The following is a 5,788-nucleotide window of genomic DNA, read 5'->3' as shown; positions in this document are numbered from 1 at the left end:
GGGCATGTCCTTGTCCTTCCCCTTTCCCCTTTGTGTCAGCTGGGTGGGTGTCCCCCCTAAGAGTGGTGCCTGCCATTTGCCGTCCTGACAGCGCGTTCGCCCGTCAGAGGCAGATAAGCAAACAATTAAAAACACTTTGCTGAGCTATATCTGCAGTGGGAACCACACAGGACAGCTCAGCGCAACCGTCCAGCAAGCTGGGGGTTACGCTTAGTATTTTCAGTGAATGCGCTCATGCATTTCAGATTTTCAACGCATTTACAGACTGAATCCTTACTAGAGATTCACAAATTGGGCAGATGGATTAAATAATGTTCCCGGGATCACACGTTTCAGCTAAGTGGTGAACCTGGGATTTAAATTCAGTCTGCAATTTCTTTTTTCCCACATACTTTACCAGAACTAGCTCTGGTTTTTACAGATAATTGTGTTCTTTGCAAAATACCCCACCCTTTAATTGACTGCCTCACTGCCCGAACTCTCAGAGCTACCAGCTACGCTTTATTTTGATCAGTCACAGCCCACGGATCCTGCCTTCCCCCTGCATCTGATCACCTTCTCCAAGCAAATAAACAGTCGCAGGAAGAGCACAAATGGCCAGTATAAGAAACATAGCTCAGCTGACCCTCAAGGGATAAGGTTGAAAGTATTAAAATAATGTATTGGGTTAGACAGTTTAGCTCCTGTTGCACTGCAGACAGTGAAACTGCAGTGTGGCGATGCCTTCTTCCTCCACCATGGCAGCCAGTTGGAGAAGAAAGGAGGCACGCACACAGTATGAATGCACTCCAGGAAAACATCACTGGTATCTGGACAACCATTAATAAAGAGGTGATTTGCGTTGTGTTGTGTAATGTCTCCCATATTTGAGTTGTGTCTTTTGCAGAGAAAGACACAGCTAATTATTATGTACCTTAATTTCGTTTGCGGTTTTGGAGATGAGAAACATATTTTGTCGTTTGTAAATCAGGCATCTCAATTTGAGCCACTGGTATTGTGCATGTGGCACATTTATGCAGTTCTGCATGTTTTCTGAAACAAACACGGATCCTTCTTCTGTATCAGCAGGAAAAGACATTGTTTGATTTGATGAATTGGCTTTGTCAACCACCACACATACATTCTCGGCCATTTTTTTTTAGCTACTTCAATATTTTAATTTTAAAATGGCATTAATAATCTATAGGGCAATGGCTAAGCTCTGTGTAAAAAAGAAAAAAAAAAAACTCCCCAAAGGTCAAGGTTTGCATGACACAATCTGGTCATTGGCATGGGCACTTTAGTTGTCTTTGCCAGATGCAGGAATGGACCTTTGTGTAATTTGACAGTTGCTTTTGCACTTCCATTTTCGGGGACTGGTATACTTTTGACATTGTAGGCTGGCATCTTTGTTGCAGTGTACATATTTGAATTGCCTTTTTTCATATGTTTTGTATTTGGGTATTTCAACATGAGCCTGCACGTTATGTTCAATGATTACATGATCGTTGTTTTCAGCTTGCATTTTGACCAGCAGAAGCAGCATTAAAAAGGCTTGTGTTCATTTCATACACACACAATCGAGCATGTCCACCGATAACAGTTCATAGCACACACTTTATAATATTGGTGACAGATGTTCTCCATTTAATAAATTCAGAACGGTGCATTTCATCCCAATGGTTCCATAACATGCATTCAGGAAGGGGTACTAGGTCTCATTGATGAGGCAAGCATTTTGTGAATTTCACAAGTGTCATATTTTTAAATATCATTTGTATAGACTGTGCATTAATTTAAACCCTATCAAATTACTTTCTTTAATTGCAGCTTGACCTATGGAATGAAGAGCATGGCGGCTGCAAAGATGCTGGCAGTGGAGTGCCATCTCGCGTTGCACAGGACATCATCTGAGGATGGGATAGTGTGAGGTCAGCACACAGTGTTCTGTCAGAAAGCACCCACTCTACCCTGATCTCTCTGCACCCAACCTACTCCACCCCCACAATGGTCACCCACTCACACTACCCTTCCCGTTCTACATACCCACCCTCCCTACCCCCACTCTCGCGACCATACCCAACCACCCCCACCCTTTCTACCCCCACTGACACTGCCTCCTCTCTACCCTTGACCTTCCTCCACTCTACCCCCTCTTCCGCACTCTCTCCCTCACCCACGCAATCCACACTCTCCCTACCCCAATCAGGGTTGGATTGGCCCCTCGGACTTTCGGTATTGGGGGCCAGTTTCTGGCCATGCATGGGCCAGTTTGGAAAAAATAAATTGAAAAACATATATATATTTTTTCAAATTTCTTTTTTTTTCTCCAAAAAGACTTTCATCCTTCTTAGGTTGATAAATGAGTACCAACACAGGTTGGGTGATATTGTATGCATATTTCTTCTATAAAAAAGAGCTTAAGCTTAAGTGCTATGTAATAACATATTATCATTTGGCCTTGGACGTCTGCTTGGATTCACATTAATTTGGTGTACTTAAGAACAATGCTATTTGATGCCACTTCCTTTTTTGTCAAGGGGTGAAAGGTTGTGTTTCATCACTTCCCTGGACATCACTCCTGGTGATGTCATCAGAGGTCAAGGGTCGTGAGGCGAGGGGTGGGCCACTTTTTTTTGGATGACCGGGCCTATTTCTTGTCCCAGTCCGACACTGACCCCACTCACCCTACCCCCCGCTGTCTTTACTTCCACCCACTTTACCCCCACCAAGCTTCTCCTCCACTCTCTCTACCCCACCCCAGCCCACTCTCTACATCCCACCCTACTCTCTACCCATTCTCATCTTTCCTTTTATACTCTCGCTTTTTCTTAACCTGACTCTCGATTTTTCTTTCCCATATTTCCTCTTGCGCATCATCGACAGCACCCTCTCTCGATCGTTTCCTCCCTTGCTGTACTCTCCTTCCTCTAGATTTTCTTTCATACCCACACCCCTTTTCACATCCGACTTTCAATCTTTGCACTCTCTTACTTGCACCCGGGTGCCCATAAAATACAAAGAACAGCAGTAAACACCAAAACATTTGGCTTTGCCAATGCTGGTTTATTTTGAGGCTGAAACAAAGTAACAGTTGCTACCTTGAATCTACACTGAGAGATACGATCGAGTGAATGGAAACATTTTGAAGACTGATGGGCGATGGGGCGATCAGACATTAAGGGATCCGAGGAGAAAGAGTGAGAGATTGAACCAATCGAACAGGGGCACACAAATACAAAAACAGAAGGGACAGGGGAAGGGGGATTGTACAGGAGAGCCAAACAGACAAGCACACATACTGAAACCAATAGAGTGGGGCACCAGAGAGCGCTGAAACAAGCACCTAGTCGAGCTAGAAGCAATCATAGGTATATGATAGGTTTTAAAGTGAAGTTTTATTTTTTTGCTGACTTTCATTGCCCAGTATGAAGTGCCATGAGTTGCTATTGGAATGTGTAGTATTAATGTTTGTGTTACTATTTCAGTGTATTGGGAAAGAATGGATTTGCATCAGAAGGTGACCATCGAACATTGGCTGGAACTGGGTCTTCAATGGAAAAAGAGGGGACATGGAACCGCTTGGGTGCTTTATTCTGATCCCAATCGTGGTCCTGGTCCACAGCATCAGAAGTAAGCACTCCTTGAGTAAAAAATTAAGTTGGTTGATTCCCCTATTAAAATAAATGCTTTATTTTCTCATTCCATATGCAAGTGAAAACTTAGTCTTCCTCCTGCCTCATCTTTCCCCTCGTCCCCCTGCATTCCTGTGAATACATCTTGTGGTCGACACCCTTGTAAAATGTGCAATAAACTATACGCCTAAACCTACAGCACTATCATTGTATGTATTGTGATTACAAAGCTGTTTCAGCAAAGCATGATACAATGTGAATAAATAACCAATTAGGCAGAAAACCAGAAAAGCAGTAAGAAAAGAAGATAAACAGACCACCAAAAAGAGACACTATTCTTGTGGATGTGGCTTTATTAAATATTGAAATCTGAACAATTTCCATATCTTGATACAGATTCTCAGTTTTGAGAAACCTAATCATTTTTCATTTCTTATATGCACAGAGGAAAATTCTTCTTGATACAGACTTCTTGGTGAACCCTGTGAAACCAAGGGAGATTGTGATGATGGCAAAAAAGACAGACAAGCAACTTGGCACGGTACCTGCTGAACGAACTGCTGGACTTTGAATGTAGCAAAATGGCAGAAAAGGGAACATTAACATTGGATTGTCATCGACATGAAGCTATAAAAGGTGCATAATGCCATTCAGAACACACATGTTACATATATTTCTTTGGAGATTGTACAGTGCAAATTGTCTACTGTGCGTCCTTTCATACACGCATGCCTGTGCCAGGCACATCTTCAGCTAAGTTATAATGCTTGTTGAGCACCTCCTTTCAAGATCTACCTGTTGGTTAGATGTTTTTTGCAAGCTCTTTTCAAACTAATTCTGCAGAATTCTTCCTTTTTGCATTTCAGAATGTTTCCATCAAAGCAACGGAAATGGGCTTTGCAGAACTCTCCGCTGTTGAGTACTGAAAAGCGCTGACAAACTAAATTGGGATCTAGCGACTGAAGCAGTCTAGTCACAATTTAATTGCAAAATTCATCTTATTTTTCAAAGTGTTTAGTTATTGTTTTATAAACTGCTACCTGGGCTTGTTCAGGGGAAGTCCCTTGATGCCTGGGCTTGTTCTGGGCCACCCAGCCCTCTTGCTCCCTGCGTTGGGGCTGGGTACCCTCCTCCCCCTTAGTCCCTTGCATGGTTTTGTGTTCTCCCCTCTCCGACTCTCTTGCTGCATGGTCCCGTAACCCTACCCTTTGCACCCTGTGATGGGTCTGCGTCTTCCCTCTGCTCTGCTCCCTAGGCTAATCCTGGGTCGCCCCCTCACTCTCCTGTTCCCTGGGATGGGTCTGTGTCACCCTCTCTCTGCTCCCTAGGTTAATCCTGGGTCCCCCCCTAACTGTCTTGCTCCCTGATATGGCATCACCCTCTCCTTTACTTGCTGGGCTATGTCTGTGTCCCCACCTCCCCCTTGCTCCCTGGGATGTGTCATCCCTCGCCCCAGCTTCTTGGGCTGGTTCTGGCTCCCCATCAGGCTTCCATGCTCCATGGGCTGGTTCTGGCTCTGCATCTGACTTCTTTCCTCCCTGGGCTGGTTCTGGGTTTCCGCCTGACTCCCCTGATCCCTGGGCTGGGTACCCATCTGGCTGCCTGGGCTGGTTCCACGTCCCTCCTTCCCCCTTTCTTCCCTGGGCTGGGTCCCCACCTGACTCCCTTCCTCTTTGGGCTTGCCCTGGGTCTCCATTTGACTTATTGGCTGGTTCTGCATCCCCACCGGACTTCCTTGCTAGCTGGGCTATGTCTCGGTACCTCCTTCACAATTGCTCCCTGGGCTGGGTCCCCACCTAACTCCCTGGGCTTAGCCTGGGTCCACATTTGACTCCCTGGCTGGCATTGTTATTTTGTTTTTATCCATGCATGTCCACAAATTGTAAAGCACCGATGTCTGAGATTGCTACAGTCATGCTTGTGTGCTTGTACACTTCTAGTTGAACCTCATTATGCCTCTTAATAAATACAATTAAATAAAAAGCAGGTGCTTAATTCATTTTTTTAAACATTTTATATAGATAATATCCCATTAACCTTGCTTGACTTTCATGTCATTGCACCCAAATGACTTCTAAGACCCAATGAGTGTAATCTCGTTTGGAGGGTTTCGTTTCAGGGTTAACATCATTTTGGGATTTTTATAGGATTGTTTTGGGATTGCATCGCTTCTA

General features: G+C 44.4%; 1 long non-coding RNA gene across 1 annotated transcript; it reads left to right on the top strand.

The window, feature by feature from the left end:
* Positions 1 to 1,703: 1,703 nt before the first annotated feature.
* LOC138473560 (uncharacterized) lies at positions 1,704 to 5,559 on the top strand. Its single transcript, XR_011268780.1, has 3 exons — positions 1,704 to 1,910; positions 3,468 to 3,612; positions 4,060 to 5,559. It is a non-coding gene; the product is annotated as an uncharacterized lncRNA (long non-coding RNA).
* The last annotated feature ends 229 nt before the right edge of the window (positions 5,560 to 5,788 follow it).

The sequence above is a fragment of the Ambystoma mexicanum genome, chromosome 8, assembly GCF_040938575.1.
Source record: "Ambystoma mexicanum isolate Mex_15411 chromosome 8, UKY_AmexF1_1, whole genome shotgun sequence".
NCBI lineage: Eukaryota > Metazoa > Chordata > Amphibia > Caudata > Ambystomatidae > Ambystoma > Ambystoma mexicanum.
This window is presented reverse-complemented; position numbering and strand designations above follow the sequence as displayed.